The following is a 27,575-nucleotide window of genomic DNA, read 5'->3' on the forward strand; positions in this document are numbered from 1 at the left end:
GAGAGAAGGGCAAGACCATCCAGCGCCACCAACTGTAAGTGCTTCCTGCGCAACTGTGCTAGTGACCACCCAGGAAGGAAGAAAACGACAACGCATGAAGTGGAGCATTGATGCGAGCATCTATGAAATAACCAGGCTAGAGACCGATATGACAATATACAGGTCACGACTACATACTAAGTGGTTGGAACGATACCCGGATATTCAGGTCACCGAACAGCGATTAGCAGACCAAAGAAGGACCATCGTCACGAAGAACGTAATAGCTCCAGCCATCTTGGCAAAAATCAAGCAGGATGTCAGCGATCAACTACAAAGCACAAAGAATATGGTCAATATGGAACCAGAGGAGGAACAGCAAGAAGAAATACAACCCAGAGTAGCCGAAGTGGAAAGAGATGAAGTCATGATATCCAGGATAGAAGACGACTGGAAGAAAGCCCTAACAGAATTCGAAGGAATTGATCCCACAAGAACCCACATGATACCTAAGCAGAGGCCGAATAAAATCCTGTGGAGAGTAACAGACCACCTCAATCGGCAAATAATGCCACATTACCTTGACAACAATGGTGCAATGCTGGAGGCTATCCACACAGATGTATACTGTGCTGCCATAGCAGCTACCAGGATTAATGGAAAAGAAACGAGAGACCAGCAACTGAAGAACCAAAAACAGAAGAAACCGCCAGCTTAGGAAAGAAGACGTCAGCAGAAGATAGAAGAATTAAGAGTCAAGATAGGTCAGTTGACCCAGTACCAACAAGGTAATAGAAGTAAGAAATTGATTGGAAAGGTGAAGAGCATCCTCAAGAGAGACAGCGTCCACAGAAAACATGAGACCAGAAATCAGAGAATAGGAGAATACTTGGACACACTGAAGCAGAACCTCCTCGCACTCAGCAAGAGACGACGCAGATACAAAGAGAGCTCCCAGAGGAAAATAAACAACCGAATCTTCGATGAGGACCAAAGAGCCTTCTACAGGAAACTGGGTGAAGATGAGAAAGCAGGAAACGGACCACCCGAGAAGAAGACGATCGAGGAGTTCTGGGGAAATATCTGGAGCATTGAAATAAGACATAACAGCATAAGCACCCTGGATAGAAGTGGAAAAGAAGAAAACCAAGGACATACAAGAGATGAGAGAGTGGGAGATTCGAGAAGAAGAAGTAAAACAGTCCATCAGGAACACCCACAACTAGCGAACCCCAGGAATTGATAACATCCACAACTACTGGTACAAGAAACTCACCTGCACACACAAGCTGTTATTTGTTATTGTTATTTAGTTTTTTAGGAGCATTAGCAACTAAGGCCATACTGCTCCGGGGATATGCGGTGGTCATTCCTGACCTTTCTGCATCCTCCGTATTTGGTGGTCACGGGCTCGAACAGCGGTCTGATCAAGAAGCGTGTGCTACGCACTGCTGCTCCTGCTCACCTGGCTATGGAGGCGTCGCACACACAAGCATCTAGCAGAGCAAGTTACTTGAATGATAAGGCACCGATAGACAATCCTGAAGTTTCTCACCGAAGGAGTCACATATCTGAAGCCTAAAGACGAAGATACAAGAAACCCGGCGAAATGCAGAGCAATCACCTGCCTCCCAACGATGTACAAGATCCTGACCAGCTGCATAACCAAGAAGATATCAGACCACTAAGAGAGTCAGAACATATTGGCCGAAGAGCAGAAAGGATGCAAGCGGAGGAGCAAAGGATGCAAGAAGCAATTACCCATAGATGCCGCAGTTATGGAGCAAGCCTACAAAAAGCACTGCAATCTATGCACGGCCTACATCGATTACCGCCAGGCCTTCGACTCCGTACCTCATAGCTGGCTAATAGAGGCCCTGAAGATCTACAAGGTCAATCCGATAGTGACAAACTTCCTAGGAGCAACAATGGCGAAATGCAGTACCACCATTAAGGTCGAGAACATCACAACCACGCCAATCCCCATTAGAAGAGGAATCTTTCAGGGAGATGCTCTAAGCCCACTGTGGTTCTGTCTAGCACTCAACCCACTATCGACCATGCTTAACGTCAGCAGGTATGGATATAATCTCAAAGAAGGAAGAAAGAATCTGTACACCCTCACCCACCTGATGTACATGGATGACATCAAGCTCTATGCGGCAACCGAGAAGCAACTCCAGCAACTACTCCGGATCATCGAAGAATTCAGCAAGGACATCAGGATGGAATTTGGTCTAGTCAAATGCAAGACCCACACAGTGCACCAGGGAAAATTAGTTGACCGAAACTACCAGCTGCTGACTGGTAAAGAGATCGAAGCCATGACAGAAGGAGAGACCTACAGATACCTAGGGATGATGCAGGCTCAGCAGTTAGAGCACAAGAAAATCAAGAAGTGCCTGACCAAAAAATATCAGCACAGACTCAGAAGCCTGCTGAAAGCAAGATTGAACGGAAGAACACAGTTAAAGCCATAAACTCCTATGCATCTCCAGTACTAACACACACCTTTGGGGTCATAGATTGCACTAACACCCAGCTGGAAGATATCATGCGAAATACCAGAACAATGATGACCAAGAGCCGGCAACACCACCCGAAGTCAGCAGTGGAGAGCTGTTGTTGTTATTTTGGTTTTTAGGAGCATTAGCAACTAAGGCCATATTGCTCTGAGGATATGCAGTGGTCATTCCCTGACCTTTCCGCATCCTCCGTATTTGGTGGTGACGGGCTGGAACCCCGGTCTAATCAAGAAGTGTGTGCTACGCACTGCTGCTCCTTCCCACCTGGCAACGGAGGCGCCCAGTGGAGAGCCTTACAATAGCTCGGAAAGAGGGAAGAAGGGGTCCTGATAGACCTGATAGAGCAACAGAAAACTGCGATAGTTAACCTGAAGGATTAGTTCGCGCACAACACAGCACCACTCCACCATGCCATAAGAAAGATAGATAAGTGGCATATCCCACTCACCCTAAGCAAGGAACCCCCACCCACCCAGACGGCACAAGAAATGAAGTTAGAAAGATGGGCAAAGAAGACACTCCATGACAGACACTACAATGACCTCCATCAAGATCATATTGATAACATTGCTTCCAATGCATGGCTCACAAGCGGGACGCTCTGCCCTGAGACTGAAGGATTCATGCTGGCCATCCAAGACCAGATAATCAACACAAGAATCTATAGAAAATACATCGCAAAGGAGCCTGGAATGTCAGGTAACACATGTCGACGATGCCACCTGGCCTCAGAAACGATCGAACACATCATCGCGGGTTGCAAGGTGATCACCCAGACTGAGTACATTCATAGACACGACCAGGGAGCCAGGATAATACATCAGAAGCCAGCGAGGAAATACCAGTTGACCAAAGAAAATTTACCGTACTACAAGTATGAACCCCAGGCAGTGATACACAATCGAACCCAAGAGCTGTACTGGGACCGCGCTATAATAACGAATAAGACCATCCCGTACAAAACCCTTGTGGACATGATGAAAAAGGCTACCTACCTGATTGACATAGCGGTGCCCAACACTACCAATGTCCAGAAAACCCATGAGGAAAAAATTAGGAATTACACGAACCTGAGACATGAAGTAAATGAGATGTGGCTTATGTAAGAAGTATCGACCATTCCAATCATCGTGTCAACCACCAGTATAATGCCAAAGACTCTACATGGCAGCCTAGCAGCAATAGGTCTCCCAGAGAACACCTACAAGGAACTTCAGAAAGTCACAATCGTGAACACCTGTATGAAAGTCAGTGAGTTCCTCGACCAACAGTAACACCAGACATTACAACCACCATGTGTATTTGGTAGCAGTACCAGTCACGGAGTGGAATCCCCCAATCAGGGAGAAATAATATAAGAGCAACAACAACAAAAATAATAATAATAATAATAATAATAATAATAATAATAATAATAATAATAATAAAGAAAAAAGTAGTCTTTTGACATCCAGCATAAATCAGAAGTCGAAGTGGTGTCTTTTAGGATCAGTGCAATGATAATTTTTTCGTACACGAACCATAAAAGAAAATATAGCTAATTTTGGTGCAATTATGCTTAATTCATGAACAGCCAACATTACTCAGAAATCTCTGAGTGTCCTCTGAAAGTATATGTTTTGTCATCCAGGATAGCAGAGAGGCAAAAGCTATTGGCCGCAACTTTTGCCCATCTCTGCTCCCACCTCTGTGAAACCCAGATGGTTCTGTTGTCACTTCAGCTAAGGATAAAGCTGACCTGCTAGCATCCATTTTTCTTCCAACTCATGTTAATGATCTTGGTAAAACACTTTCCAACACGCTCCATTCAATGCTTCCTGTGGTCTTCCATCAAAAGGATGTCAGAAGGATTTCGGCGAATCTTGATGCTAAGAAAGCTCCAGGTCCCGATTGTATTTCTCCACTTGTTCTCAAAACCTGTGCTCCTTAACTTACTCCTGTACTTTGCCGCCTTTTTTCATTTTCTTATTTCAAAGATTTTGGAATATATACAGAGTTCCTAAAAAGGGTGACAAATCCCTCCCATCCAATTATCGTCCCATTGCAATTACTTCTACTCTTTCTAAAGTAATGGAGAAATCAATTAACTGCCAACTCTTAAACTAACTTGAAACCTTCCATCTGATCAACGATCGCCAGTATGGATTCCGTCAGTGTCGATCCACTGGTGATATTCTGGGTTATGTTACCCATTTATGGACAAATTCAATGGAAAGGTTTGGTGAAACACAAGCAGTTGCTCTTGACATCTCAAAGGCTTTTGATCGTGTTTGGCATAAAGGTCTTCTAAACAAGCTTCCATCTCATGGTTTGCCAACTGTTTTTTGTAATTGGTTATCCAGTTTTCTCTCTGATCGCTCACTGAGGGTGATGGTAGATGGCCCTCTGTCTTCTAACTTCTCCACTAATGCCGGTTTTCCCCCAAGGTTCAGTTCTTTCCCCCACTCTTGTATATGAATGACCTTCTTCCATTGACTGGAAATCCTATCCATAGTTTTGCCGATGATAGCACATTGCATTCCACTTTCCATCTTGAGAAACCTTGCTTTGCTCAACCAGTTTCAACTTCTCGAATATCTTCTACCAATTCCTTAAATGCCGATCTTCAGGTAATTCTCCAATGGGGCAAAGACAACGTTTTTATTACTATTGTTAGCCATATGGTGCAAGGAAGCCCGAGGCTTATTCTGCATCAGCCTGAAAAAAAAAAAAAATCTGAATTAGCCCAAGAGAGAGAGAGAGAGAGAGAGAGAGAGAGAGAGAGAGAGAGAGAGAGAGAGAGAGAGAGAGAGAGTCAGAAGCAGAAGGAAATTGCCAAGAAAGAGAAGAATGATGATATATTATGTACAATCCATTGGAATGGAGGTTCTCCACAGGCAGCTCAATGACTCAGATTTTTCATGAGGAGGTCAATTTTTAAATAAAATAGGGAACAAGTTATTTGAACTCTGGCGCCTCCGTAGCCAGGTGGGCAAGAGCAGCAATACGTAAAATTTTATGTACATAAAATTGTAAGAAACAATTTTTTGTCATGGGGCAACCACAGGAATAGAAGTCGACATAGAGGTGTGGTGCAACGCTGGCTGACACCATGCCAGACAGATAAAGTTGCCGTCTTCTGTTGAAGGCTTGTGATATAAATTCTAATAAAGACAATTTATTTTTATTGCAGAATTGTTGACTCAATGCCAGGTGAAAAGGAGTTACAGATGGCAAAATGACTATAGGAAGTTCAAGTAGGGGCAATCCAATTGAACAATATGTGTGCACCCAGTCTTCAGGTTGTCCACAGAGTGAAGAGACAAAACATTCTCCAGGTAATACTCCAGTCAACAGTTTTTGTGCAGAACCGGACGAACTGGGGTTCTAGGCGAGTTGTAGTTTGTAGGTGTATCGACAGAGACGTGGAACACAATGGCTCTATGGTCGCCGAGTATTATAATCAATGTGTTTAAATAAAAGGTTCTTTAAAGTGAATTTTGAGTAATAATTTTAATTTTCATAGTCTATATTTTATGGTGGCCCGCCAGTACTTTTCATTTTCAATGTCTCACAGTCGAAAACAGTATTGGAGGAGCTTTCCCTACCCACTAATGAAGAGGCAATCTAAGAAATGCCAGTCTGGGTAAATGACATAAATTACAAATAAACAGCAACATAATTTTCTTAGAGAGCAGTGTAATTTATTTGAAGCGGAAAACCAATGGCGCCCCTGATCTCAGATTGTAGATCAGTGGGTCGATATGAGTTTTTTTTTTTTTTATATATATATGATACTCAGAGGCTGAGCCGAACGCGGTGTCAGCCACAAGGGCCAAATAGAGTTAAAGATTTTCAGAATAATGTATTTAAATAATAAAAAAATATATTTAAAATAAAATATTTATTTCTAATAATCTCCATCGTTTATTATAAAAGCCTCTCTTTTATATAAAAATATTATATTATGTATAATAATTAACACTAATTATTTTTATCTTATAATTAATTTTCTTTCCTTGGTAGTGACGATTTGATAAATAAACAGTAATTTATCATTAAAGATGAAAAATGTATCTTTTTTTTTTTTTTAACTTTTGAAAGTGATTAAGGAGTATTTTGTTTTATGCTTGTATGAAAAATCAAATGAAATAAAAAAAAAAAAAAAAAAAAACTAAGGGGGCACCCGGGATTGAACCGGGGACCTCTCGATCTGCAGTCGAATGCTCTACCACTGAGCTATACCCCCAAGCATACGTTCTTTCTAAAGTAGTTAGGAAATAGTATGGCCTAAGAAAGGGAAATCGATAGGTTATACCAATATGAATTTTTAAAAACTTTGTCAATCTCAATTGCTTATTTAGATGTTTAAAGCATAAGCATTATACCACTTTTTTCCAAAGAACGAAGTTTTAAATGCAATTCTTTCTTAAAATTGTGAGTGCCATCTAGGAACATAAAACCGAATAATACCAATAATATCAAAGTTATTATCAAGACGTATTCACAAAAAAGCAGTGTGCATGGCATTCTTATAAATGTATATCGATCATTGGCATTAAAGTAATTTTATTCTTTCGGAGAGATAACCAACTTTTCTTTGTCGATAACTTGATGAATAGTATTAGTACGCAGGAAGAAAAAAACATATCGATTCCCCTTCAAAAAAAAAAAAAAAATATATAATAAATAATAATAACTATCTAGTTCCACATTGGGGAAGAAAGTAAAAAAAAAAAAAAAAAAGCTGCTTTTACAATCATTACTGCATTTGTAGTTACATGCTGGAACCACAATCAAATAAAATGCATGTGCCATTAACCCCAGGGTGCCAAGCCCATGATCACGTCTGGTGAGCATGGGCTTGGCACACCCAGGGTCCTAGCTGGATATCATCATTCTTCTTTTTCTTGGCAATTCCCTTCTACTTCTGGCTCTTGTTCTCTCTCTCTCTCTCATGGTAATTCAGAAATTTTTTTTTTTTTGGCTGGTGCAGCATAAGCCTCAGGCTTCCTTGCACTATATGGCTAATAATAATAATAATAATAATAATAATACACTCCCCAAACTCTCGAGCCTGGACCACTATGAAATGAAATTTATTATAGTGATATTCATGCTTCTATTACTCCCAAAATATTATATATGTGACCCCCAGTTCTTGTTTCTAATACCAGTCAAAATATACCTCCCTCACAGGGCTGTGCTAAGCCATTTTAGTACTTGAGGCAAGAATGAAAAACTGCACCCTACTGTTAATCATGGCAATGTTCAGTGGCCTATCCAGGTACCATCGTAAAGGGGGGTATATGGCCACCAGGTCCTGAAATCATCGTAAAGAGGGCATGGCGACCATGCTTTTGAGTTATTTGTTTAGAACACCTCCTGCTTTTTCTTTAATTTCAAATTTTTGGTTAAGGGAGCGTATGCCCCTTCTGCCTGCCCATGATCTTCCTTTTGGTGCCCCTTTCAGCTTTTAATCTGAGGCAAGAGCCTCATTTCCCTTACCCTCAGCATGGCTATCCTCCCTCATTCATTTTACTGATCCCCTTCAGGGTATAACTTATCGATATCAATAAGGTTGTTGCTGCCTTGTCTAGATGCCAAGGTGGGCAGTCCATACCTTCTGAGCTATTCTTATGGCCAGGAGCGGATTAAGGTCGGTTGAGGCCCCGGGCGCAGAAGAAAATATTGGGTCCCTTAAAAAAAAGAGAGAGACAGGGAAAATAAAAATACATGTTAACCATTTTTTTAAATAAATAAAAAATATATTACGTACTATTAATGTTTTATTTCCAATAAAATTTGAATATCATATACTATTATTAATATAATTAATAATAGCATAATAATAATCACAAAGTTTTGAGCTAATAGTTGAACATATTAGTTCAACTATTAGTTGAACTAATATGTTCAACTAATTTGTTGGGGTTTTGCGTGGGTCCTTCAGAAGTCGGGGCCCAGGGCGCGCGCCCGGTGCGCCCGCCGTTAAATCCGCCTCTGCTTATGGCAAACCTATCACTGCAATGGACACTGCTCTTCGGGGAAAAATGTTATTAGTAGTTTCCCAGGGTTCGGTGTTGGGCCCATTGTTGTTTTGTATATTTATCAATGATATTGATGAAGGTATATTGGGTTTAATGTCCAAGTTTGCAGATGATACAAAGGTTGGAAGGGTTGTTAACCACAGTAAAGACAATATGCTACTCCAACTGGATCTAGATAAGTTGGAAAAATGGGCTGGGAAGTGGCAACTGAAGTTTAACATTGACAAATGCAAAGTACTGCATATGGATAGCAGTAACCGAAGAGAAATGTACCAACTGTATGGTACTACACTCAGGGAAGTGGAAAGTGAAAAAGACCTGGGGGTAATCGTGCAGTCAAATATCAAGTTTGCTGAGCAGTGCAGACGGGCAGGTCATGGAGTCTTCTCAATGATATATAGGAAGTTTGCTAGCAGGGATAGGGAGGTGATTATCCCGTTATACAAAGCTATGGCCAGGTCACACCTAGAGTACTGTGTACAGGTATGGAGGGAGGCCTCATTTTAGGAAGGATGTAGAGTTGCTAGAATAAATACAAAGAAGGGCAACAAGATTGGTGAGGGGAACAAAGGGGTGCTCTTACCAAGAAAGGCTTGTTCTGCAAATTGCAGCGACTGGAGAGTACAAGTGAATGCTGATGGGATTCTTCTGCTTGGTCACACTAAAAACCTGAGGGGGCACAGTTTCAAATTGAGGAAAAATAGTTGTAGAATAGATGTGCGGAAATTTGCCTTTAACCAGCGGGTAGTTTTTTTTTTTTTTTTTGGCCAATGCTGCATAAGCTTGCTTTCTTGCATCTTATGCCTCTATTAATGCTAATGCTATCTGATTCACTTTTTTTATTTTTTGAAATTTCTGAATATGAGAAATTATTCATGAAATTAGTACTCACGTTCAGCTTTTATCTGTCTTATTCCATCAGTTGTTTTGTTAGATATATGCTTATAATACTCATACAAACCAGTACCTCACAATAGCCTATAATTGTCACATACTTTTTTATCGAGCTCAATTAAACCCCGTTAACTCTATAGTAATTCTCCTTTTGTGAAACTTCTCCACTGGAACAAATGCACTTGTGGCTTTTGAGATAAATCCCTTGAATACTTCTAATAATGAACTCATATCTATGGACTATATCTAATAGTATTTGGTTCTCTCCAGTTAATAGAGCCCAATAATCCACTATTTTATGGGGGGGAGGAGTTTAGAATGGATTACAGGAAGCTTTATTTTAGCCAGCGAGTTATAAATTACTGGAATGTTACCTACGTGGGTGATTGAGGTTGACAGTTTGGGGAAATTCAAAGGTCAGCTGGATAGTTACCTACAGGAGGAGGGAAATGCATCGCATTAGCATTAGTATAGGCATATGATGCAAAAAAGAACACTTATATAGCATCAGCCAAAAAGAAAAAAAAAACCTTCCCATTTCACCCATCCATTGACTTTGTCTAGCTCAGTCCTGAATTTATTTAATCTATCAATGTCCACAACAGATGGAAGTTTGTTACAGCAATCAACCACCTACTGGCTGAATGCCAATTTCTGCACATCTATTCTACAACTATCTTTCCTTAATTTGAATTTATGCCCCCTCAGGTATGGAATCTGAGCAAAACGAAGCATCCCATCAGCATTGAGCTTGCTCAAACCATTATACACCTCATACATAACTCATAATTTATACATAACTTCACACCTCATACATAACTGATACACCTCAATTAGATCACCTCGCAGGTGCCTAGTCTCCAGACTCTGCAATTTGTAGAACTTAAGCCATTCTTGGCAACAGCAACCCTTTGTTCCACTCACTGATCTTGTTGCCCTTCTCTGTACTCATTCCAGCAGCTCTACATCTTTCTTAAAATGAGGCCTCCAAACCTGTATGCAGTGCTCAAGGTGTGGCTGACTATTTCCTTATGCAAGGGGATAATCACCTCCTTATCCCTGCTAGCAAAATTCCTATATATCATTGACAAGACCCCATGAAGTATATTTGCAGCTAGTTTGCACTGCTCAGAAAACTTCATATCTGACTGCACAATTATCCCCAGGTCTTTTTCATAGGTTGTCTATTTCCTTTTCTTTTATTATTTTATTTAATTTCATTATTGTTTTACTTTTTTTTTTTTTTAACTTGTGCAGCATAAGCCTTAGGCTTCCTTGCACCATATGGCCATTACTAATACTATAATCTCTTCTCTTGCCATTGCACTTTCACTTTTTCATTTGACCACAGGAATATCTTTAGTCATAACCCATTTTATGACATTGGGCCATACCCATATTGGTTCCTGCACTGTTAATTTTTGGATGCAGTTTAGATCCTTGGTGAGAATCAAGTTGAGGATCTACAACACCAAATGGAAGCTTGTTCCTACAATCAATCACCTGCTGGCCGAAGCAAACTTGCCCACATCTATCCTGCAACTATTCTTCTTCACTTTGAATTTATGTCCCCTCATGTGTGTGTGTAATCTGGGCAAGAGGAAGGATGCCATCAGCATTGAGCTTACTCCATCTATTCAAGGCCTTAAACTCCTCAGATCTCCTCACAGGTGTTGTCTCCAGACCATGAAATTTGAAAAACAAAAGCCTTTCTTGGTAACAGCACCTTTTTTTTTTTTGCCCTCAATAATTTCGTTGCTGTTCTCTGCACCCATTCCAACAAATCCACATCCTTCCTAAAATGTGGTTTCGATACCTATATGCAGTACTACATGTAGCCTAATCATTGCCTTATACGATAGGATAATCACTTTCTTATCTCTGCTGACAAAATTCTTGTATATCACAGACAAGCAGCATGAGCACACTGTCTGCACTGTCCAGAGAACTTTATATCTGTTTACCTGATAATGTATAACACCTGCAAACAAGTGTTTCCAAGTGTGATTCATGGCTTGGTATTACCAAATATTATCACTTCAGATATTACCAAACTACTTAATTACAGACAAGTCTCGGAATGGATCTTCACCCTCCTCTTACTTGTCTCAATTAAAATGATAGCGGTTGAAATCAATATGCCAAGTTTTTGGCAGATGTGTAACTGGAAGATCTCCCCAAAACACTTAAGGGCACTCCCCTCCCTGCAGTATGGAGGCTCAGGATAGGCGACAGATTCTTGCCCATGGAGATGCTCCACAACATGTAGATGGATGCAAACTACAAAAAGTTCACAGAGGACAAATCCTACAGAAGATGCATCATCAGGGAACAGCATTTGTCTTCAGCTGAATAACTGCCATTGTTTTTTCATTGTGCTGTGTGTGGTAGGAAAAAAAAATGCTCATTCATTTGCTGTGTTAATAATTTGTTTTATGTCATTTTTCCTCTATTGGTTAATTTTTACGTTAAACCCCCAGCATTGTCACTGTTATGGGCATTGCATCAGGCACTCTTGTAACTAGTCACTGATTGCAATAAAGATATTTCTATCAATACTTGAAGGGATGGAGGAATAGTCCTTAGAAACGCAAATAATTGCACGATCCAATTATTATCATGCAGCACTCACGAAGTGTGAAACTACTTCTCATTTTTGGCTTTCTTCAAATACAAGTTTGGAAACAGCCTGAAAAGATCCCAAGATCTGAGAATGAAATTGTCACTGTCACAGCTCATGGCATAAAGCCATTATGTGATGCGAGACATCATCATTAAATTCATCATTAAATTAAATAAAAAGTAAAGATTTATTCATCTTTTTATTATGTGTTTCTATTTTTGGGCTGCAACACAGTATAAAAAACTGTCACCCAGTCATATACAGTTGTTGTGAAGCACTGCTGTAAACTGAATTAAAATTAAAATTAATTATCTTTCCTTAATTTAAACTGATCAGAAACTGCTTTGGCTGAAGCCAGATTATTATCCTTTAACAATCAGGAAAATAATTACCACAGTGAAGTAAAACAAAATTTTTTCTCTATATAATTTTCTTTCCTTTTTTGGTTAATAAGATGGTGCAAATATTTTCCTTTATTTTCAGTTACTTTGCTTCTATTCTAATTTTCTTAGAACACATCTTTGGCTAATTTGCATTTAGTGTTATTTTAATTTAGGCAACCAATATCTATAATTACTTTGATCTCAGTACACCCCAATAGTACTTTCCTTTATTTGGAGAGTGTGTGGGATGGATGGCAATCATTTATGTAGAAATTTTTAAAAAATTCACATTTTATACTTGTCAATATACCCAGGATACATTCATTGTGCAGTACTTAAGTTTAACCTGCAGATAAAACACTTCTCTCTCCTCTTTTGCATGGCTGTGAATAGACATGCACAACTACATTACCATACTTTCTTGCTGTATCACTGACAGACTTCACTCTTTCAAACAAGTCAAATGATTTATACTAAGATTGCCAAAATTTGAAAACTAAAATACAAGAAAATTTTGTTGCGAGGGGTAGCAAAATCATTGTAAGGTACAGAAAAATTTTGTTGTGTGTTACAGAGGGGTCAAATTATTATCATTTCCAACCTCGGTCTATAGGATGCTTAATAATGGAACCAATTTTAAAGAGATGCAAATTGTATCTCACTGGACAAATCCAAATATTTTCTTACCACATTTTTAAATGCCTATGTCAGAGGTTCCCAAATTTTTCATGCACCTCCCCTTCCCCCCCACAAGTTCTGGAAAAAGTGCTAATAAACGGATTTCATTTAAAATTTAGCTAGAATATACATACTTTTATAAATGAATATATACTTCAATACATTTAATCTAAAAAAAATAAATAAATAAATAATAATTCAAATAAAATAAGAATAACAGATAATAAATAAAAAACACTTTATACTTGGATTAGTGGGATGGTTTATCTATATTTTGTTAAAACAGTGCTTCATGAAAACAACAAGCACCTCCAAAAAAAATCATGCATGCCCTCAGGGGTACACCCCACACTTGTTCATAAGCTGCACTCACTATTGTAACTATTTCAGTTACACTTTTTCTGGCTTTAAAACAAAATTTTATCACCTCTCTTTGCTCAATCCTTGTATTCATGATGATGACGTGATTTTACTGTGCCAACTTAAACAACTTTCCAGTAGAATGGAACCAATTCAATAGAACAACTTTCCAGTAGAACCAGATCAGACTTAGCATTAGCATTACTAGAGACTTTGGAAACCTCTGACCTATGCATAAACATTTTCTCTTTAGAGATGAAGGTTTTCATTAGTAGTGCAGTCAATTGCTTTTGTGACTTTCAATAAATTCTTAAATATTAATAACATGGGCTTGAAGAATATGGATTGATTTATGAAGAAATGTAAATTATGCAAATTATTGTGATGAAGTATAATATATAATAATTTGACTGTTACATGTATAGAAACTGGAGATTTCTTGAATTATTTGTATATTGCCATGCCAAGATTTGCTGACCTTCTATGAGCGTATCATATTTATGAAACAAGGTGTCAATATTCTGAAGTCATCATACAAATTAGTAGTGGGGTGCCTCCGTAGCCAGGTGGGCAGGAGCAGCAGTGCGTAGCACGCGCTTCCTGATTAGACCGAGGTTTGAGCCTGTGACCACCAAATACGGAGGATGCAAAATGTCACGGAATGACCACTGCATATCCCCAGCATGGATAAAGGATGAGGGTTGGCATCAGGAAGTGCATCCGACAGTAAAAATTTCATGCCAAAACAGTAAAAACGCTGACCTCATATAATGGGAAAAAAGGCGAGGACGAAAAAAAAAAAAAACACAAATTAGTAGTGGCAAATGATGCAATGAAGCAAGCTTATATACAGCATCATTAAATAAATAAATTAATCATATTATTTACTGCTTTCATACTAATATATACACAGCAATTTAACTCTTCAATAACTTTAAGGCTGGGGAGGCTAACAGAGAGGTTCTAAGATTAGGTAACATGATATTTATTGAAAGAGTAAATAATAATAATAATAGCATTAGTACTAGTAGAGGCAAATGATGCAAGAAAGCAAGATTATGCAGCAGCAGCCAAAATAAAAAAAAAAAAAAAAAACCCTTCCGCTTCACCCCTCCATTCGTTCGAAATACCTGTCCAGCTGAGCCTTAAATTTATTTAGGCTATCAACTTCCACAACAAGGGATGGAAGTCTGTTCCACCAACCAACCACCCGCTGGCTAAAGGCAAACTTCCGCACTTCTATTCTACATCTGTCTTTCCTCAATTTGAATTTATGCCCTCTCAGGTGATTATTCTGAGCAAGAGGCAGAATCCCATCAGCATTGAGCATGCTCAAACCATTCAAGGCTTTATACACCTCTATCAGATCACCTCGCTGGTGCCTAGCCTCCAGACACTGTAATTTGCAAAAAACTTAAGCCTTTCTTCGTAAGAGCAACCCTTTGTTCCATTCACTAATCTTGTTGCCCTTCTCTGTACTCGCTCCAGCAGCTCTATATCCTTCTTGAAATGAGGCCTCCAGACCTGTACAGTACTCAAGGTGTGGCCTGACCATTGCCTTATACAAGGGAATAATCACCTCCTTATCCCTGCTAGAAAAATTCCTGTATATCATTGATTCCTGTATATCAATGAGCTACTCTTTCAGACCATCTGCACTGCTCAGAGAACTTCATATCTGCCTGCACAATTACCCCCAGGACCTTTTCATTCTCTACCACTGTCAGTGTAGAACCACAGAGTTGATACGTTGCTCTGGGGTTGCTGTTTCCCATATGTGACAAATGAAGTTTAACATTTGTCAATGTTAAACTTCATTTGCCACCTCTCAGCCCATCTGCTCAACCTTTCCAGATCCTGTTGCAGCAGCATAGCATTAGTAGTGTCATTAACAACCCTGCCAACCTTTGTATCATCTGCAAACTTGGACATTAAGCTTGATATACCATCATCAATATTATTTATAAATACAGAAAACAATAATGGACCCAACACTGAACCATGAGGGACTCCACTAATAACATTAGTCAACAATGAGTAATGTCCAATGATTACCACTCTCTCTCTTCCCCCCTCAACCACCCCTTTATCCATAGCAGCAATTTCCCTCCAATGCCACACTGCTCCAATTTGTGCAGCAGTCTTCCGTGTGCAACAGTATCAAAAGTCTTTCCTAGATCCAAGTATATAATATCAAAGTTATTCCCTGCATCTAGTTCTTTTGTGACTGCATCATAGAATCCAATCAAATTGGTCAGGCAAGACTTCTCCTTAACAAAACCATGCTGTGTCCGAGCTATAACTGAAGTCTTGTCTAAATGATTCTGCAGGGCTTCTTTAACCAGTGCCTCCATTAATTTTCCTGGAAAAGAAGTTAAACTCACAGGTCTATAATTACTTGTGTCAGCCTTTGATCCTCCTTTGTGAACTGGGGTCACATTTGCACATCTCCAGTCTATGGGTACCTCCCCTGAGTCCAAGGAAGCTCTCATAATTATGGCTAAGGGTTTGCTTACTTCCTTTGCTGCCTCCTTTAATATATCTTCAACAATTTCTCCTCCACTTTACTCTCAGTTATTACAAGATTATCTAGCTTACAGCAAGAGTTGAATACACCTCTTGCATTCCCCTCGCTGAATAAATTCTCATGTGTGAATGTCGATGCAAAATATTCATTTAGTTTGTTAGCTACCTGAGCAGGATCCTCAATTGTTGAACCATTAATATCGAGTGGACCAATCTGATTCATTCCTTTCCTTCTAGAGTTTACATAAGTAAAGAACACTTTTCTGTTTTTCTTTCCATCCTTTGCCAAGGATTTTTCATAATCTGCCTTTGCCTGCCTAATCTCCTTTGTGACATGGTTACAGACCGGCTTATATCTATCATAGGCTTCCATGTCACCCATTAATTTATATGTATCCCATGCATTTTTTCTTCTCTGCCATATGTCCCATTAGTTAATCTGACAGCCATTTAGGCCTAAACCTTGAACAATATTTCTTAGTTGGTATGTAAAGCCTAGTAGTTCCAAGATAAGTTCTTTGAATGCTTCCCATTTTTGATTTGATGTTGGTAACATCTTTAGTTGGTCCCACTGTATAGAATTTAAATACTGTCTCAGACCATCGTAGTCGCCTTTACAAAAGCAATAGCCCTTCCTTTTACCCTTTGGATTTACTCAAAGAGTAAATCCCACTTCAGCACACTGTGATCACTGCCACCTAGTGGTTCCTCTATCTGCAGATTCTTAATGTATGAAGAATCACTACTGATAATCAAATCAAGATTATTACTCCCTCTAGTTGCCTGACAAACATGTTGATGTAGAAAACAATCATCCAATAAATCCACAAAAGCCTTGCTAGTGTGTGAGTGACCAACCCACAAATTCCAGTCAATATCTGGGAAATTAAAATCCCCCATTATAAGACTCTCTGATTTACTGGCCCACTCTATTTCCCTGTACAGTTTCTTATTATACTCATCAGAGTCATTAGGCTTATAGCACACTTCTAGTCTCAATTTTGATCTCCCAATGCTTATGTCACACCAAACTGACTCGACACTGCACTGTCCAGCGATGTCGACTGGCTTCACTTCCTTGGATTTTATGTGTTTCTTAACTAATAGCATAACCCCTCCTCCCTTCCTATCTTGTCTATCCTTTCTGTAGACGTTGTACTCCCCAAATTCCAGTTCTGCATTCCTCATATCTGTGTGACACCATGTCTCTGATATCCCAACAATATCTGCCCTTGATGTTTTGAGCAATACCTCAAATTCATCAAATTTATTTACCAAACTCCTAGCATTGGTGCATGCAAGTATACATGCACCTGTTCTTTTTCTTAGCTACCCTAACACAACCCATGTGTTTTCTTGTACCGCAATGACTCCCAGCAGTCTCTGAAATATCCTGAATCTTGTTTTCCAGGCTTCTGCTCATTCCAATAGAAGCAGTACAAGAATCACTTTCACCTCTGCCAGTGGCTACTGTTAATCTATTAGTCCTTGTATCCCCCCCCAGCTAGTAATTTTCCGACCCACCTAACACTGCCTCAATAGCATCAGCAAATATTCTTGCACCCTTTCTATTTAAGTGTATCCCATCCCTGTAGAAGCAGTCCCTTCTGTTAACAAGTACAGACCAGGCAGAAAAAAATTCTACCCCTTGAGCCTTGCACAATCTTTCCAGGGCCGAATTGATCGACAAGGCTCTCATCATATACTCCCTCGTATCGTGTCTGGGCAGAATTGCAGACACTTTCAAATTCAACCCTAATTCACGGCTTTTTTTCAAGAGTGACCTGTACTTGTTAAGTAATTCTGCCGGTCTCCTACTCTTGATATCATTAGGGCAAATGTGTACAACTATATCACCTTTTGTGCCCTTAAAAGATGATATCCGCTCTTCAACGTCATCAACCTTTGCCCCTGGCAGACATACCTTGGTCCTGTTCTGCCTATCCTTTTTACAAAGCATGTTCCCCATTTTCCTGACAATATAATAATAAATATTTCAATAATAAGGCATCATTAGTCACTTCAGCAGACCTACCTCCCCAAAGCGATGACTGAGGTAGATAGTGGTGCCATCTGGTGTTACTCACAAGAACTAACACTACCATTGCACATAAGCCAAAGCTAAACAGGTCCACATCCATAGATGGATGATCAAATCGAAGAGAAGTAATAATCATACTGCACTGAGTGTAGAACAGAATAGTCACTCGCATTTAGGCCTTAGGCAGAGGGGTTGGTGCGAAAAGTCGGAGACAGTCTCCCGAGGAAGCCAATGGAGCAAGGGGCTCTATCCTCCATATAGCTAGCATGAGGGAAGAGCAAGATCATCCAGCCCAACCAACTGAAAATGCTTCCTGCACAATGAAGCTAGTGACCACCTAGAAAGGAAGAAAACATCAAAGCATGAAGTGGAGCATTGAAAGGAATATGTTCATAATGCGAACATAATACGAAGTAACGAAGCTAGAGACCGATATGAAAATATACAGGATGAGACTACATACTAAGTTGTTGCAATGATTCCCAGATGTTTAAGTCATTGAACAGCAAATAGTAGACCAGAGCAGGTTGTTATATTATTTTATTTTTTATATTTTATTTTTATAGTTTCTTATAATACTGCTAACAGTAAAAAAATATTATGGAGAATTTAAGATTTTATAAAACAATTTGGCAATACAGTTGAATGTCAGTTATCCAGAATAAATTTGAAAGGCTGATCTTTCTTCTTCTTCTTTTTTTTTTTTTTATTAATAACAGTAGTGCATAGTGCAGTAAGCACGGGTTATACTTGTAGTGATCATGTTTGCAACTTGAATTTTGATTCTAATAAGTGAAAGTTCGAGTTTACTACCAGTTTATAACAGACAAAAAGCCCAATAAACTGAAAACTGCAAATTGTTTTTATTGTTTAATGGTTGTGACCTCTAGAATTCTGTGACCTTTAGAAATGTGCCTTAGAAAAATATCACCGAGACCTGGGTTTTCTTGGAAACCATGAGTGAACTTCAGATTAGTTTAGCTCCAGATTCGGTAAGAATAACATTGGCCCGAAACTGTGCAATTTATTAATTTTCTCAGTTTTTTAAGGTAAAATGTGAACGAAAAGAAAACGTGCAGTTTTAACATTGCAACAAAAAAAATGGAAATTAATAGAATTAGAAAAGGTGAAATTTTAGGAAATCTCTGCAAAGGGTTTAATGTAGGGACTTCAACAATTTACAACATTAAGAAAAATTCCAGTGCTATAACAGAATGTGTGTCGATTATGGATAGTGAAGGAGGATCTAGCAGAAAAGACCTGTCAAAACCTGAAATTCTAGAGAGCACTTTATTTGTGGTTTCTTCAGAAGCAAAGTTTAGGTGAACCAGTGTCTGGCCCAATGTTGTAGGAAAAAGCATGGAATTTTAATAGAAAATTAAGAGGTAATGAAGATTTTAAGGCAAGCTCAGGTTGGCTGAAAAACATTAAACTGAGATACAGTATACCTGAACTAGATATTCAAGGCGAGAAACTTTCTGCAGACGAATCAGCAGCGATGTCCTTTAAAAGTAAGTTTGCTTCAGTTATAGTAAATTACAAGAAAGAAAACATTTATAATGTTGATGAGACAAACTTATTATGGAAAGCATTACCGAGAAAAACCCTAGCTACTAAAAGAGTGAGTTACAATTGCTATGTGTGCAAATGCTACTGGGAGGCACAAATTGTCCGTGCTCGTTAATTGGTAAGTTGAAAAAACCGAGAGCATTTAAAAATCTTTCTAATTTTCCTGTTTTGTATAAAAATCATAAAAATGCCTGGATTAATGTTTCAGTTTTCCGAGATTGGTTTATAATTTTAAATTTAATTAATCTTACCTTATGTTTGATTATCCGGAAAATTGGCTATCCGGAAGAGGTCTGACATCAGTTATTCTGGATAACTGACGCTCTACTGTAATATCAATAACTCAGAGTTTACATTTGTGCAGTTGATAAAGGGGGCATTTCTACATATTTTGAAATTAAATTATTCAGTCAAGTATCTGCAGTCCAGAATTTAAAAATTCTGAAACCCAAGAAGAGTTTGTTATTCGAACAGCAGTACTGTAGAAAAAAAAAATACCAGCCAACGAGTTGTGTTGTGCTATCCTGCGATACTTGTTTGGGTTTATTTAGCACAGGGTTGGCTTGAAGTGGGCGCGACTGCACCCAGCATGCACTTGGACAGGCATTTATTTTTAAAAAATATTAAATTACTAAATTTTTTTAAATTAACTAAAATATTTTGTATTGTAATGCACAACAATTTCGTATTACTATTATAGTAATTAAGTATATGTAGCACTAGATATTTACTTCCTCGTGTTGGTTGAGACTCTGCTCTGCCCTACATAAAAGCAGCAACTGCTGAACGCTTCAAGAGGCCCACTACAGGCTGTCGTGTCGCAGGGCCTCGTGTTCAATGTTTGCAACCAGCCCCATGAAATATACAGCCTTTACCTGATTAGCAGTGGCAAATGATGCAAGAAAGCAAGCTTATATAGCATCAGCAAAAAAAAAAAACAAAAAAACACGACACCTCCCATTTCACCTATTTACTGCCTCCAACAGCTTGTCTAGCACTCTCTTGAATTATTTAAACTATCAAATTCCACAACAAATGGAAGTTTGTTTCAAAAATCAACAACCCATTGGCTAAAGACAAACTGCCATACATCTATTCTGAAACCATTCCTCAATTTGAATTTGTGGCCCCCCCCTTGTGTATGGTCTGAGCAAGAGGAAGAATCCCATCAATACTAAGCTTGCTCAACCCATTCAAAGCCTTAAACACCTCAATCAGATCACCTCACAGGTGCCTAGTCTCTAGATGCTGAAATTTGCAACCTTTCTTAGTAAGAGCACCACTTTGTTCCCTTATTGTTGCCCTTCTCTGTACTCGTTCCAGCAGCTCCACATCCTTCTAAAATGAAGCCTCCAGACCTGTATGCAGTATTCAAGGTGTGGCCTGACCATTGCCTTATACAATGGGATAATCACTTACTTAACCCTTTAACCTAGCAAAATTCCTGTATATCATTGACAAAAAGACATGAGCTGTCCTGGCGACCTGTCTGCATTTCTCATAAAGATATTATGAATTTAGTAGGAATTATTAATATCAAGAGGAAACATAAAAGTGCTGAAAATTATGAATAGTGTTGCAATTTTCCTTAAGTTAGATGCTGGTGAGGTAGTGGATACTACTTTAGCATTAGTTGAGGCATATGATGCAAGAAAGCAAGCTTATAGAGCATCAACCAAAATACTTATAGATGATTTGTTGATCTCAGTACTAGTTGTATCTCTATACTGGTATGATACTGTAGATCAATATAAAGAATCAGAATCTTAAATGGGTGTTTTAATTATATTATCTATTTTGCCTGTTTTAAGTACATATACTGCATGTTTGAATCTCTTTCTCTCTCTTTCACAATGCCACAAAAATAGTGTTAAACTGCCATTGCTGTATTGTCATCCTAAAGTCTAAACAGAAAGTTATTATTTATATTAAATAAATTCAAGAATAAAGAGTAAGCATGGTTTCAATTTTTATTTTTATTTATCATTTTCAGTAAAAATTTTAAGCTCTGGACAATTATAGAAACTGGAATGGATTAACCAAGAGGATTTCTAAACTGTAAATGCTCAACTACTTTTTATTGCCTAGATATATACATTATATTTTACACAAATTATTTCACATTGTGCTGTAGCTTTCATCCCATATTATTTGTTTTTATCATTAAATTAACAATAAATAAATAATTTTCATTAAATTGCTTATTGAATCTTAAAAAAAAAAGAAAAGAAAGATAATCTTATCAGTTCTTTTTCACCATGATAATTGAATTATACAATTTCTGTGCAGGTATTGCTATCGCAAATGTACAATAACTTTAAGATACATAATCCCATTCACAAGATAAGGGCTATCCTTCGCTTCCAGTTCATCAAATGTTATAAATTCTGCAATATCCCAACTGTAGTTCTCAAAATATACTGGTCTCATAAAATGAGGAGAATGTGGATCAATCTGAAGGGGATCGATGATAACAACTTTATTTCTTATGTGATTTACCTGGTCTAAAAGAATCACTTTTATCTGAAATGAATAAAGACTGCTTAGAATAATAAAACTAAATTACATATTAAAAAAAAAAATAAAGTGAAAAATGAAAATGTGATGCCAAAAGAAGCATGTTTTATAAATATTTTTAATATTAATAAATATAGCTTTACAAAAAAACCTTAACATTTATGGCAGTACTTAAAATATTGGAATATAAAAAAATTATATTAAAATCTATATCATATGTTATTATTTTAATAAATTTTAAAAATTGCAATACTAATTTAATTTCAATTGATATAATTTAAATTTATTAAATTGCACTACAGCATTCATAACGCTTCTAATATAATAAATAAATTAAAAACAATACATTGAAAAAAATTTTAAATTAAGTGTCATAAACATAAATATTAAAAAGAAAACAGTTGAGCATATATAAATATTTCTTCTCTTTTTTGGTGATTCCTTTCTACTTCTCTCTCTCCCCCTCTCTGAGCAACTCAATTTTTTTTTTTTTTTTTTGCTGGTGCAGCATAAGCCTCAGACTTCCTTGCACCATATGGCTAATAATAATAATAATAATAAAATATGTGTAATATTAAAATATGAAATGTTTAAATATGGAAAAGAAATTTTGAGAATATACTGTACCTTCCCATTATAATGCTCCCACTTTTAACACTCATTTTCACCAAACCTGTGATGTGCCATACATTTCTTAAAGTGGCTATAGTGCTCCCATTTAAATGCTTTCCTGTTTATATCATTTTTTTTTAATGTCCAAGAAGGAACAAACCTGGATACAACCCTCTTTTTGCTCGATTTTTGGCTTTGGGAAAAGGGATGACAGAGACTACATGCTAATAACTGTTAATCATCCAGTTTGTTTACATCACAGAAATTATTCTTAGTTACCCCCCCAGGGGCTCACATCTGGTGAGTATGGGTTTGGCACACCCAGCGTCCTCAGCTGGATATCATTCTTCTCTTTCTTTGCGATTCCCTTTTACTTCTCTTTCTCTCTCTCTCTCTTGGGGTAATTCAGAATTTTTTTTTTCTGGTGCAGCATAAGCCTCAGGCTTCCTTGCACCATAGGGTTAATAATAATAATAAAATTCTTATGTTTTTGTTTCATATTTTAACTTGAACTTTGAAGGCAGATGGACCACTCTTTACAACTCAGAGTCTAGCTGTTATTGTTGCATTCACATGCTTCCCTCAGACCTTTTTTAAATTCACCATTATTTTTCTATTATCCTTGCTAGTATAGTAATCAATGTCTTTTCTGTGTGTGTTCAAAATGACATTAATAAATTCATTAACAGCAGCAGCAGCATTTTTATTATGTTAAGATGTACTTGTTAACAGGAGAGACTGCTTCTACAGGGATGGGATACACTTAAATAGAAAGGGTGCAAGAATGTTTGCTGATGTTATCGAGGCAGTGTTAGGTGGGTAGGAAAACTGCTAGATTGGGGAGATACAAGGACTAATAGATTAACAGTAGCCACTGGCAGAGGTGAAAGTGATTCTTGCACTGCTTCTATTGGAATGAGCAGCAGCTTAGAAAATAAGATGCAGGATATTTCAGAGACTGCTGGGAATCATTGGGGTACAAGTAAACACATGGGTTGTGTTAGGGTAGCTAAGAAAAAAAAAAAGGTGCATGTATACTTGCATGTACATCAATGCTAGGAGTTTGGTAAATAAATTTGATGAATTTGAGGTATTGCTCAAAGCATCAAAGGCGGATATTGTTGGTATATCAGAGACGTGGTGTCACACAGATATAAGTAATGCAGAACTGGAATTTGGGGAGTACAACGTCTACAGAAAGGATAGACAAAATAGGAAGGGAGGAGGGGTTATGCTATTAGTTAAGAAACACATAAAATCCAAGGAAGTGAAGCCAGTCGACATCGCTGGACAGTGCAGTGTCCAGTCAGTTTGGTGTGACATAAGCATTGGGAGATCAAAATTGAGACTAGAAGTGTGCTATAGGCCTAATGACTCTGATGAGTATAATAAGAAACTGTACAGGAAAATGGAGTGGGCCAGTAAAATCAGAGAGTCTTATAATGGGGGATTTTAATTTCCCAGATATTGACTGGAATTTGTGGGTTGGTCACTTACACACTAGCAAGGCTTTTGTGGATTTATTGGATGATTGTTTTCTAAATCAGCATGTTCGGGAGGCAACTAGAGGGAGCAATACTCTTGATTTGATTATCAGTAGTGATTCTTCATGCATTAAGAATCTGCAGATACAGGAACCACTAGGTGGCAGTGATCACAGTGTGCTGAAGTGGGATTTACTCAAGGAGGTAACTACCATCAGGGGTGAGCCGCCTCCGTAGCCAGGTGGGAAGGAGCAGCAGTGTGTAGCACACGCTTCTTGATTAGACCGGGGTTCGAGCCCGTCACCACCAAATACGGAGGATGTGGAAAGGTCAGGGAATGACCACCGCATATCCCGGAGCAATATGGCCTTAGTTGCTAATGCTCCTAAAAACCAAATAACAAACAAACACCATCAGGGGTAAAGGGAAGGGTTATTGCTTTCATAAAGGTGACTACAATGGTCTGAGACAGTATTTAAATTCTATACAGTGGGACCAAATGATGATGTTACCAACAGCAAACTCAAAATTGGGAACATTCAAAGAACTTATCTTGGAAGCTACCAGGCTTTACATACCAACTAAGAAATATTGTTCAAGGTTCAGGTCTAAATGGATGTCAGATGAACTAATGAGACATATGGGAGAGAAGAAAAATACATGGGATACATATAAATTAACATGTGACACAGAAGCCTATGATAGATATAAGTTGATCTGTAACCAAGTTACAAAGGAGGTTAGGCAGGCGAAGGCAGATTACGAGAAATCTTTGGCAAGGGATGCAAAGAAAAACAGCAAAGAGTTCTTTACTTATGTAAACTCGAGAAGGAAGGGGATGAATCAGATTGGTCCACTTGATATCGATGGTTCAACTGTTCATGATCCTGCTCATGTAGTAACAAACTAAATCAATATTTTGCATCTACATTCACACATGAGGAGTTATTCAGAAAGGGGAATGCCATAGATAAAGTAAACACTGGCAGTGAGCTAGATGATCTTGTAATAATTGAGAGTAAAGTGGAGGAGAAATTGTTGAAGATAAATACAAGAAAGGCACCTGGGGTGGGTGGGATATATCCAGTTATATTAAAAGAGGCAGCAAAGGAAGTAAGCAATCCGTTAGCCATAATTATGAGAGCTTCCTTGGACTCAGGGAAGGTACCCACAGACTGGAGAAGTGCAAATGTAACCCCAATTCACAAAGGAGGATCAAAGGCTGACACATGTAATTATAGACCTGTGAGTTTAACTTCTGTTCCAGGAAAATTAATGGAAGCGCTGGTTAAAGAAGCACTGCAGGATCATCTTGACAAGAATTCAGTTACAGCTCAGACACAGCATGGTTTTGTTAAGGGAAGGTCCTGCCTGACCAATTTGATTGGATACTATGATGTAGTCACAAAAGAATTGGATGCAGGGAATAACTTTGATATTATATATTTGGATCTTAGAAAGGCTTTTGATACTGTTGCACATGGAAGACTTCCGCACAAATTTGAGCAGTGTGGCATTGGTGGCAAATTGTTGCTATGGATAAGGGGATGGTTGAGTGGCAGAAGACAGAGAGTGGTAATTAATGGACACTGCTCATCGTGGATAATGTTATTAGTGGAGTCCCTCAGGGTTCAGTGTTAGGTCCATTGTTGTTTTCTGTATTTATAAATAATATTGATGATGGTATATCAAGCTTAATGTCCAAGTTTGCAGACGAAACAAAGGTTGGCAGGGTTGTTAAGGACGCTACTGACGCTATGCTGCTGCAATAGGATCTGGTAAGGTTGAGCAGATGGGCTGAGAGGTGGCAAATGAAGTTTACCATTGACAAATGTAAAGTACTACATATGGGAAACAGCAACCTCAGAGCAACGTATCAACTCTGTGGTACTACAATGACAGTGGTAGAGAATGAAAAGGACCTGGGGGTAATTGTGCAGGCAGATATGAAGTTCTCTGAGCAGTGCAGACGGGCTGCAAGAGTAGCTCATGGTGTCTTATCAATGATATACAGGAATTTTTCTAGCAGGGATAGGGAGGTGATTATTCCCTTGTATAAGGCGATGGTCAGGCCGCACCTTGAATACTGTATACAGGTCTGGAGGCCTCATTTCAAGAAGGATGTAGAGCTGCTTGAACGAGTACAGAGAAGGGCAACAAGGTTAAGTTTTGCAAATTACAGTGTCTGGAAACTAGGCACCGGTGAGGTGATCTGATAGAGGTGTACAAAGTCTCGAATGGTTTGAGCATGCCCAATGCTGATGGGATATTGCCTCTTGCTCAGAATAATCACCTGAGAGGGCATAAATTCAAATTGAGGAAAGACAGATGTAGGATAGAAGTGCAGAAATTTGCCTTTAGCAAGCGGGTTGTTGGTTGGTGCAACAGACTTCCATCGCTTGTTGTGGAAGTTGATAGCCTAAATAAATTTAAGGCTCAGCTGGACAGGTATTTCGAACGAACGGAGGGGTGAAGTGGAAGGTTTTTTTTTTGGCTGATGCTGCACAAGCTTGCTTTCTTGCATCATATGCCTCTACTAATGCTAATGCTAAGATCACATTTATCACATCTATAATGATAATACACAAATTATCTTTGCTTTAATTTAATACAATCTTTTTAGAAATTTTCATTCTTTCAAAGCAAAAATATAAGTTAAAGGTGTCCACAAAATAAGCATAGTACATTAAGTATAGATAGGCCATTACTTCAAAAACACTTCAAAAGAAAATTACAAAAATCAATGGAACATAACAAAATATAGATGAAAAATATCCTCGAAAAAAGGGGTCCTGCTTATAATGACTTCCCACTTATAGTTCTCTTTGGGGCCAGTTCATCAAAAGTATTATCAGAAAAATACATAAGATGATTATAAATTATCAGAGGGACACAGAAACGTACAATAAGTACAAACTAGTTTACAATCAAGTCATTAGCATAGGCATATGATGCAAGAAAGCAAGCTAATGCACATAAGCCAAAAAAAAAAAAACACACTCCCATTTCACCCCGCCATTCGTTCCAAATACGTGTCCAGTTCAGCCTTAAATTTATTTAGGCTATCAACTTCCACAACAAGGGATGGAAGTCTGTTTCACCAACCAACTACCCGCTGGCTAAAGGCAAACTTCCGCATGTCTATCCTACATCTGTCTTTCCTCAATTTGAATTTATACCCTCTCAGATGATTATTCTGAGCAAGAGGAAGAATCCCATCAGCATTGAGCATGCTCAAACCATTCAAGGCTTTATACACCTCTATCAGATCACCTCGCAGGTGCCTAGTCTCAAGACACTGTAATTTGCAAAATTTAAGCCTTTCTTCATAAGAGCAACCCTTTGTTCCATTCAC

The 27,575-nt window shown here is 38.3% G+C and overlaps 1 non-coding gene across 1 annotated transcript; it reads right to left on the reverse strand.

Moving 5' to 3' along the window:
- Positions 1-6,660: 6,660 nt before the first annotated feature.
- Positions 6,661-6,732, reverse strand: TRNAC-GCA (transfer RNA cysteine (anticodon GCA)). Its single transcript has one exon. It is a non-coding gene; the product is annotated as a tRNA-Cys (tRNA).
- Positions 6,733-27,575: the final 20,843 nt, after the last annotated feature.

Source organism: Mastigoproctus giganteus, chromosome 10, assembly GCF_048544385.1.
Source record: "Mastigoproctus giganteus isolate SK-2022 chromosome 10, ASM4854438v1, whole genome shotgun sequence".
NCBI lineage: Eukaryota > Metazoa > Arthropoda > Arachnida > Uropygi > Thelyphonidae > Mastigoproctus > Mastigoproctus giganteus.